Source organism: Atta colombica, unplaced genomic scaffold, assembly GCF_001594045.1.
Source record: "Atta colombica isolate Treedump-2 unplaced genomic scaffold, Acol1.0 scaffold163, whole genome shotgun sequence".
Lineage (NCBI taxonomy): Eukaryota > Metazoa > Arthropoda > Insecta > Hymenoptera > Formicidae > Atta > Atta colombica.
In genome coordinates, this window is record NW_017259254.1 from 566157 (window position 1) to 577401 (window position 11245).

Genomic DNA, 11245 nt, shown 5'->3' on the forward strand with positions numbered 1-11245 from the left:
TTTTTATATTGACATTTAAAAAAAAAATGAAATTTTGAAAATAATTCATATATGAAAAGATATATGAATTACATTTTTTCAAAAGTCCATAAAGAAACTAACAGCTGATTACAGAGTAGATTATATTTTTTTCAAAAGCCCATAAAAAACCAAGCTGAAGAGGAATTTATAATGAGGAATAATTATGCATATCCATAATTGACTAGTACCGCAAATGGCGATATGAAGCAATTTATTGCATCAAAACTTCTCTCCGTCGGACGACGGAGTATTTAAACATCATGTTAAATTTGAACAATATTTTAATCTTAGATTCAGAACCATCGTATTATTACAAAAGAATAAATTTTGAGATGATACTCATTAAGAAACAAAAATCAGGATTGAATAAGCAGTGACTGATCAATTATCGGATTATACTTGTCTCTATTAAACGAATTACTTCTTACTTACAACTTCCATCTCATTCCTCTAATTCTCCTCTTCTTAATTTTTCTAACTAATATAAATACAAAAGAACAGAACATAGAGAAACACAAAAATTCTGTTAACAAGTACTAGAAAGTTTCTTCCATCCTTAAAAATTCAAATTAAATTATAAAAAATGAAAAATTGTCAGTGAATAATTATAACTCTTATTATATACGAGTAAAGGTATGTTAAATAATCGTTTGTACTATCTTTATAATCATTAAAAAATTTTTATAACTTTGTAATTATGTAAATTCCAAACTTGGCAATTCTTTACGACACGAGGATCTGCAATTAATAACGGATTAACATTGTAATAGTCACACAAAAATAAACCATTTCACAAGAATTTTATACGATTTCATACACTCAACTTCTTATATTACCTGACCATCGCACATTATAATTGGACTGAGATTTAATCTCTTATATTTTTAAATTGTAATTTTTAACTTATTTAACTTCCGACTTAAAATTGTATAATAAAACTTATTGAAGAAGGCCGAATATCAGCCGAAACGTCTATGAATTTCAATTTGTAATGATTATTTTAAATATATGACATCGCAATAAATAACCGGCATATTCGCTGTATGCTCCTTTTTTAACTTTCGATCTATCTAAATTTCTTATTAACATTCCAAAGATAGATCGATTAATCTCGCCACATTTCGATAAGGTCTGACGGAATGCCTAAATCGCTCACGCGTGTGTCGCGAACAAAAAAAGAGCACCTATTCGTCGATCCATCGCGCGGGCAGTTTTGAAAGGCGGGCAAAGAAAGCGCGGCAAAAGGGCGCGCACGTGAGTGCACGTGGCGACGATCGTTCCCGGTTACCCGCACACGCGCATACGCACGCGTGTGCGTATGCGCGTTGCGGAGGCACAGAACGCGCGCACCTCCTTCGTCCTTTCTCGGGATCTCTCCCACAAGGTGACGGCGGTGTACGCTTCTCTCTCTCTCTCTCTCTCTTTTTTTTTCTCTTTCAAGCGGGAAGACTGTGGGAATTCGGGACATGTGCGTGTCTATACACACGCCGCGCTCGTGGTCCATGCAAGAGAGAATGGTGGGGAGAGGGGGGGGATTCTTGTGGAGTTTAGAAAAAGAGCGAACGTTGGAGGAAGGAGGACGACTGGTGGCGCGAAGGGTGGAAAGAGGCAGGAGTGGGAAGACGACCGGACCTGCGCTATCCACGGCCGCCATAAGGCGGCGAATCCATGGGAATATCGAGCATGTGCATCGGGGCCCGCTCGTGGGTTGCACGAGTTATATGGGCCCTCCTTCTCCCTTCGCGTCCTTCTTTTCTACCTCCGACTGCTCTTTGCACGCACGGCATTCCGGCCCGCGCACGGAGATTTCTTCAACACGTGGCTGTGTTAAGAGGGCGACGTCACCGACGTCCATCCTGCCCCCAACAGCTCGCGCCGGCCGCGTGTCCGTCGCGTGAATGCAGGGGTCATATCGTTATATGAGAGTCTTTATTTAATTGGCTGAAATTGCGAACGTAATTGATGTAGCTTTATCAATCTATTATAAAAATAGTACTAATTTTATCTATATTATTTTAATATTTTTATTATTAGGCTCGGTTTTTCATTTGTTGTTTAACTTATGGTTAGGTTTAACCTGATAAAAATTGTACTTTTTTAGCTATGATTAATTATAGCTAAAAAATAATTTTTACATTGTCAAATTAAATAAGATGAAGTCTCAATCACAAGCTAATGAAAAATTGGGCCTTAGTCGTCTTTCAACAAATTAACAGTTCTTTTGTCATTATCATTATTGCTAATTGTACACTGAAGGAAAAAAATTGGCTGCTGCAGCAAATTAGATGGTAAAATATGGCATTTTTAATTGGCTACAACCAATTAAAAATGTGGCATAGCATTTTTAATTGGTTGTAGCCAATTAAAAATGCTATTCCATATTTTACCATCTAATTTGCTGCAGCAACTAATCTTTTCTTTTAGTGTAGTGATTTCTTTAAAATATATCACTTTTTGGAAGGAAAAAAAGAACGAATTATAATTTGAAAATGCAGATTGACTTAATTAATTAATTGGCTTAATTTATTAATAATGTGTTTAATTATCAATGTTATCTTAACAATAGGGTCAGTCATTTGAAAAATCTTTAAAAGAAAAAGCTCATGGAGTACAATAAGAACAAGGGTTAAATGTATCCAATTGCGTATAACGGGCACGCTCAAGGAGCGTTATATTTGGATCGGTAAAACGATAAGTAGGAGAAAACGCAGTCTGAAGTTATGCCAACGTATATTTAGATTAGAGGTGTTCTCATGGAGCTTCGCTTTATTGTCGGAAATACAGCATATTTAATATAGAAATGAAAACATTTTAAGTCATACGTGATATAAAATTGAATAAGTTTTAATTATTGACGAGATTTATTACATTTCTTCTGTAACATTACTCAGAAGTCTGCAAAAAAATTTGACTCAAAATTTTGTTCACATACGAGTAAAGTTCGAATAGAGAACCTCTGTTTGAGAGTAACGAGAACGTGTGCAATCTGCCAAGTTGGTGCTAAGATAATCGGGACACTGAAAGGACGCATTGATACAAATTCAAGATCAAGTGCTATAATGTGATACACTCTCGATCGTAAATAAAAATACCGTACAAAATTTTTATTACTAGAATCGTCAAGAGATACAATTACGAAACTAGGAAAATAAAAAAATTTGAATGAAATATTTGACCACTAACTGTACTTGCTATAATTAATTGAGATGAAAGAGCTACCTTTTTACTGGATATCGTATTCAGTTACCTAATTACATTGTTAAAAATTAATCTGTATAATCAAATACATTCTCTTTCAATCAGAATGACAAGTAAATCGTTCAAATCGCTTACAGCCTGTTTTCGTGAAACGCAAAGAGTCTGAATATCGCAAAGGAAAAAAATATCCCTTATTTACTGCCGGACAGGGCCCGGTTGCCTTGCAATTTACGGTAATCATGCATTATTCAATTGTTGCAAAAATAACGTTAAAGGCAAACGCGAATACGCACGTTAACGGGAGTTTCTTTTTTTACCGATTTTGACTAATTGTAAGCTTCTCTTTTGTCACTTCACATCGTTCTTTGTAAAATATTTTGCAGGCATGAAGATTTTGCGCTTTGAGAAATTATACGTTGCCGAATATATTGCCAAAAACATACGATCGTCGTCAAGTAGCGTCAAAGGATTTTTTAATGATTCGACCCGATATTTCTCGTAACCATTCTGTTTTTCTTCCGTCTCGAGACTCAAAGGCGATATTGAAAAGAACTCGATTGAAAAAGAAGGATTAAAATCCGGATTTTATCTTTTGTCTTGAACAAAAATTGTTTCCGTAGGATATTTCTAAATTGTCATCCATATTCCACAAAAGCATCCGGAAGCAAGGCAGTAGTTTAACGTGACGCTACATCGCGAGGATACTTTATTTGATTTTTTTTACTTTTGTTGCGCTTTCTGTAACAGCTTCCCATATCTTTTTTCTTGTGGCAAGTGAAAGATTTGGGAAAGAACCGCGCATTAATTATATGAAAGATTAAATCCCGATGAAATAAGTTAGTTTTCACGTAGCTCATAATGTGAGACACAAAAGATATCATACAAGGCTTAATAATGGAGTTATAATATATCAAAGGTATAAATCTTGTACTTAAATTATTCATTATTAAGTCTTGTGTCTATGACAGCATTTATTTATCACATTATAAATTACATTATATAAAAACTAATTTATTTCACTCAATTGTTTAAATATAATTAGTGCGGAATTTTTTGAAAACTACATTTTAAATTCATTGCTATTGCGAATTTGAGGGAGGAAATAATCTTTTATAATTCTCCAATGATACATTATTATTTAACTCGTTGAAAAGAATCGAAATTTCGTGTGATATTCAGTGAAGAAACATTGAAGCATGAAGAGGCTTTCACTCCTTCTCACGATTACCGAAAATCAAAGTCGTGGAAGTGCGGTTGTTAGGTACGGTGCTTTTTACGGACGGTACATGTGACGCGCTGGCGGTCGTTCGGGTTCGAGGAGATCGGACGAGAAAGGGTTATCCGGTGTCCATTCATCGTATCTCCGCTGCGGATGCTGACCGCTCGCGTTCTTTAGGATGACTTTTTTCGCCGGGAGGTGGGGAGTTTCTGCCACCTTCAAAGGTGGCTACTCTCCGCATGCAGCACCTGACTTATAGCGGGCGTAACATTAGCCCCGCTTACTTTCAGGATCGAGTGGTAACTCGATTCGCCTCCGGGTTGCTGCCGCGCGTAAAAGGTACGGGAGTCAAGCCGGAAGTTTCTCTCGTCCGTGTATAAATCTTGATTACAAATTGCGACTGTTACGCATTGCCATGCCGACCGCGCGCGGAAGCGAGCGCGTGAATTCTTCTCCGCCTCGGGCCGCACCATTTCATTTCGTGCCTTCACGGGTCCATGCGTTATTTTTCGACATTTGACTGATCTCATGTCAAATCCAACCAATTGAGAACGAAAATAATCATTCGTTACAAGCAAAAAAAGAAATAGAACGTCCGTATCTTTCCATATTAAGAAAAATAAGCAAATAATAGTCTTTGCTTATAAATTAATTGAAGATTTTATTATTTGAGATTATGTATTTGAGTTTTAATTCTTCAGTTTAGGAAGAAAATTAATTTTGTTGTTAAAGCTAAGTTTCTTACAAATATATTTACAAATATCTAATGATCCATGCACTGAGAAAAAATGCTGTTGATTCAATTAAAGTCTATATTACGGACTGTTACTAACATAAGTGATTAATTCATGTATATTTTTATTGACATAAATTATTATTTCAATAATCAAGCCTTTATGTTAATGAAAATATACATGATTACTTATGTATAGTAACAGTCCGTAATATAAACTTTAATTGAATAAATATTTTTTTCTCAATGTGAGGAATGATATTATTATCTAAATTATTATTCAAAGATATGAGGTTTTATTATATATTTCGGCGACAAATATTCTGATATCTAGTTCCATCACTCACTGTAGGTAAAGAGCACAGTAATACATGTCGAGTATTCTCGGCATGAAATAAAGCCAAAACTATTTTATGTACGAAAGCGGGTCACGTGGCGACGCTCGTAAATTCGCTCGATGGTATCATCAATTTCTCCTCGCAAAATTTCAACAGCGTCAATGAACGATGAGATCGATTTCCGCAAAGGATTCCGAGTAATTATGTTTTCCGTGTAAGTAAGACGAGTGTAGCTGCGGGGACCTTTGCCAGAATTATATGTTGTCAAGAAAGTATCGCTACAAATGCTCGGCAGTAATTACATTGACGTAATAAATCATCGTCCACTTCGGGCTACATTTGCGTATTACAAGTATCGTGATATTTCATCAGATTCCTCGGGCGTAATATTGGATTATCTGATAAGTTTAACAGTCGTCTTATTGAAGTCGTCATTGACCAATTGTTGCAGCTCGTAATTAATGACCTAGAAATCGTTTTGTAGCAAGATATGGATTGCTACTATATATCTTAAGTAGTATAATTTTGTTATTTGTATTCACACAGAAGAATGTAACAAATATTCTTTCTCTTTATATATATATTCATATATATAGAATTTAAAATGTTTAAGATTCAATCTATTATTATCAGATTCTCTGCATTATCTATCATAGGTTTGTTCAATTGAAAGTGCGAATTTTTATAAAATTGATGATATTTGATAGTTTACAATTGGTCTATATTTAATTTTTGTTTTGAAACTTATTTTTAAATTTCGAGTCACATTCTTCCGACATTATTGATATAACGATATTCGGTGATATAAAATAAGGCTGACACGTAAGAGTGCTGATGGATCTTAATCCTATACGAGGGAAACAGTTCAGAGACTTTAATCGACGTTGAAAATACCGTTACGTTTTTCTCGTATCCGCTTACGACGTCATGCGGATTTATAGGAAGCGACATGAGAGACTCGTTGTGTGCGAGTGCCGCCGAATTTATTGACGGACAGCTTTGCCTCAGGTATATATACATGATAAGAATCAAGGTTCCTTCAAGAAAACACTCGGTAACGAACAATGAAGACTCCATGATAAATTACTTTATATTTTATATACACTCTCTAACTAGCGGTGTACATTAACTTTTGACCGCCAACAAGGTGCGTCGATCGAAAATATATTTTATCGACAAAAAGTAGATAGGTGGAGATCTATGACACGAAATGTACGATGGAAATATATATAAAGTTTAATTATTTTCAATTGTAACTGTTCTTATCAATTATCTTATAAATAACTTTGTCTATTTTTGATCCTAATTTATTACAATAAAATTATATTTAAAATTAAAATTAAAACTTTAAAAACTTAACGAACTAATCAACTCAATACAATTCGTATAAGGCTAAATGAATCAAACACGTTGTCTATACAAAAAAATATATATTGTTACAAATTATAAAATTCTTTCGAACATTTCTCAATGGAATCATCTTCATCAGTGGATGCGTAATATTATATTACATGTGTTCTTATATTCTTTCATTTGTTACGTGTCAAATACGTTGTCGCAAATACTTAATTACTGAATTCAGAACGCATTTGGAGTGATGATCCCTGTCAAATCGAGTGAACATCTAGTGCATGGTGATAGTGCATTATGGCGATATTGGCTGTAAGATAATGGAATACAATGGAATTAATACAATGGAAAAGATTAAAACTTGTTATTTTTACTTAACAATTTGAGAATTGCTGGACCGACAGGAAGAACGTTTACATGTCAACAGATTGTTGGACACATTCGGACTGATATGATGGCACGGAAAAGACAACAAATTTAAAGAAGGGGTGAACCAATCAGGACGGGGAAACAAAATATTGTCAATTCTTAAGGTAAAAATAAGTTTTAAATTTTTGGATTTTTTATTTAATTTGTATTAAATTTTCTATTGCAATTTTATCCGATTACGTGGGTAATTTGGCCGAATGTGTCTTACCAATCCCTATCGACCGTGTTCCCCTAGAATCGTATGGAGGAAATGCGGCAAGGAAAAAAGGGCAGCGAGAAGGAGAGGCACGTTCCGCACACGTTCCGTGCACACGACCGGCGATCCGATGCGGCACCTCTATTACAATCACGACTCACCGAGAGTTAAATAGAAAGAGAAGCGGAGTCGCGGGTCGACCGCGCGCGTGTCGAAGAAAGAAAGAGAAAAGAACGTCATCGCGCGGAGAAGGCGGGATGGAAGAGAAGATACGAGACGAGACGAGACGAGACGAGACGAGAGCCGTAAGCGGGTTATGGTCGGGCGTATAATACCGCTTCGGCATGTCCTACACGTATACACTTACCTATACTCTACGCGCGGTACGTGTATAAATGTACGTCTTATAAATACGAAGCAGTGCGTGGCGCACTCGAGAGAGAAGGTGCGTAAGTCCGCATCTGCCCGAGATTCTCACGCGCGACGCATCTGTCTCAAGTTCCCACGAGAAACCCGGAGGCCCCCGAGAAGGAGAAGTCGTGTTGCCCGGGAGCAGGTCGCGGACCGAGAAAGTTTCGTCCGTCGGACACGGGCTGTCCACGTGGCGGTGACGCGCCTAGAGCCGCCACCGTCTTTCCTGCCGCCACGCTCGTTAAAGTGTCAGATTATAGGAAGAACGTATGTACGATCTTTCTGCGCCTCCGTCCCGCCCCTCACTTCTTCCCCATTCACCGTCTTCTTTTCCTTAACCGAGAACGGCTTGATCGATTTTTATTGAGTCTCCTGGACGGACGCGTGTCGCTTCGTCTTAATGAAAGCGAATGCAGTTATCCGCTCATGATCTTTCCTAATTCGTTTGCCTGGAATGCTTTCGGATGAGTCGTGTAAGTTGAACCGTTCAATCGTGGTTATTTCCAAAATGGGACAGCACCGAAATGAATCTTGAAACGAGTTAATAAAATATATACGGGGCTGGATAGGATATTAATTTATGATGTAAAAAGAATATCTGAGAACATAAATGTGTGATGTATACGTGTTATATATTTCTATAATAACTTTTAATTAATACTTCTTATAATTAACGTTTATAATTAAGTGTTAATATAATTAACTATTTAAATATAATTAATAAAAATATAATTATATTACGACCACCTCCATGTACTGCGCGTGCGGCAGTAGATGTTATGCGTTGTCTACAACATAAATAATTCAAAAATAATTCGTAAGAAATTGATCAATTATATAGTCGATTATTTTCTTCACATTCGATGATCAATTTCTTATGGCTTATGGCTTACTCCATATATTGCAGCATTTATATATTGTAGCATATTGTATGAATCATTAATAAACACTTCAGCGTTTAAATGTAATCCAGATAAATTGGTCATATTTAAATATTTATTATTTCACAAACTATTGCTTAAAATAAAAATTTACAAATTATTTTATTTTTTGAAAATTTTCTTACTTTGATATTTTGATTTGATGCGTGTTCCGGGACATTCTATATACGTATCAATTTATTCTAAAATGTTTCGTTGACGTGTCATAATCCACGTAGCTGATGTTTACGTCAAGCAAAACCTGCTCCCGCTGTTTACTCGGAATTATCATAAGACTATAAATATTATATGGAATCTCGTTATCATTCGTTTGTTGGAATATGCAAATTGTAATCTTGGATTGAAGTGATGTTAAAAATGTCTTTCTCATATCGCATATTTTATTGTATTTGTTAGTCAAATTTGTACAAGCAATCGTATAAAATATTTTTTCGAGGATATGATAACTTTATTATCTCGTTGACTGTATTTTCAGTTATTATCGAAGGAAAAGAGGAGGGAATGAGGTGCCATTATCCTCGCCAAAGGATCAATTACTTTTACGGCTTATTGCATTCGAATGGCGCGAAATTTTTGTAGTCAAAGCGACGGTAACATTTGTTGCAACGTGTAACTGCCACTCTGCAGAAGTTTTACATGGAACAAAGACGCAACTGGAGCATAAAATTTTCATTTTTCTTTCGCGCTCAAGTTGCCAGGTGCACTATTTACTGTTTTCAAAAATCTGAAACCAAGGTCTCGACACTCGCGAGCAAATGGAACAATGTTAATCGTTTGTATTAACTTGATATATAAAAGAAATTACATATTATATTTATGAAAAAAAAAAAAAACACTTTAAATCTCAAAACCATGATTTTCTATAACTTTTAATTAATGATAATTTTATTTGTTTTATATTTTTTTCCTACCTTATTATTTTATCTTCGTAAAAAGCACATTAGTTATGAAATTTTATGTAGATTCTATCTTCAATTTCCACTTGTGAAATATAATACATAATACGAATCGTGACATATGCTAATCTGTTTATATCTATCGAAGATATATTAATCTCATGTTCACATATTTTTTGTATAATAATTATATATCATTTCTTTATATCGTCGCCGCATCTTTGATGAAGACAAATTCGACGTGAGACAAATTCGACAAATAATCCTTGCATTGCGAGACAAATGATTAATAAGGTAACTTTCATTTTTATAAATTAAGGACGCGGCGATAAGTAATATCGACTCGATCGATTATAATTGCGAATTAAAAGATGCTCGCTCGAGATGGATATAAGATTTTGATGCATGCAAAGCCACGTATTGGAATGTAATTACTAAACGTGCGCGATTAACCTCGATTTTTCAAAATCATGCATTGCTATAAACAACCAGGTGGTGCTCAGTTCAAACTGCAATCATGTTTTAAATTGATCCGCATTAAAATCCGTCTCCATATTTAATGACACATTACATTGGATGTCGTAAGTAATTATCTTCCGAAAGCCGCGATTTTTCACACGCAGCATTAATGAAGGTCGTAAATGCGCATGTACGGGCATACTACCTAACTGAAATTGCATGTTCGAATCGATATTTGTCGATAATTGAATATGAAAACAGGGTCATTCTTTAGTATGGATTTTCTCAAAAAAGCAGTTGTCGAGAGATAACAGAGATAAAACCACTTGTTAAATTGAAAAAATAAATCGTATTTATATATTCCTATTGTAATTAGCAATTCTGTATAAACGTCTTAGACGTCTGATATTATATCTAGTATAATCAATGTCTCATTGATATAAAATAAATACATATCAATGCGGCATTCATTAGACACTAGTTATGATGCCGTTGCAACGTTTTCAGTAAATTGCAGGAGGAATTGGATATTAATACTGATAAAATCATGCAAGCCCGATAGAAAAATTTAATCGCAGAAATCTTTAAAGCATATATGAGATTACATTCGTGTATTGAAATACTTGATATCCGGTAATTTGCTTGAACGTTGAAAGGATATAAAGTAATAATCAAGTTTGCAAGCTTGTCTAACTTCCTCCAAACAAGCATGTTAATTAATGCGTTCAAGACGACGATCAACAGGATGGCGCGAATCTAATTTGCATCTAACCGTGCGCACTATGGTGAAGGCACGTACGCATAAATATTGTTTGACGCGTTTCTTGGAGAATTATGTAACCTTTTGGTATATTCGAACTTGTTGCAAAATCGAATCTCAAAATTATGAAAATTATATATTATATAAGGCATTATATTCTTCGATGCCATACTATATTTTGTCATGCATGCAACATAATACAAAAATAAACATGTAACAAATTTTTGCTTTCAATTGAAACCATTAAAGAAGCAAATATATTTTAATTAATAAAAAAAGATATATATATATATA

The 11245-nt window shown here is 35.0% G+C and overlaps 1 protein-coding gene across 3 annotated transcripts in view; it reads left to right on the top strand.

Annotated features, from left to right (window-relative positions):
• LOC108686037 (tubulin polyglutamylase TTLL4-like) overlaps positions 1 to 11245 on the top strand; it is a 165927-nt gene that overhangs the window by 33694 nt on the left and 120988 nt on the right. Inside the window, exon 1 of one of the 3 annotated variants that reach the window (XM_018191082.1) lies at positions 7814 to 8162. The exons of the other annotated variants lie outside the window; for them this stretch is intronic. The gene's annotated coding sequence lies outside the window, so the exon portion shown is untranslated. Of the gene's footprint in view, positions 1 to 7813; positions 8163 to 11245 lie in introns of those variants that run through there. 3 annotated transcript variants of the gene reach the window in all.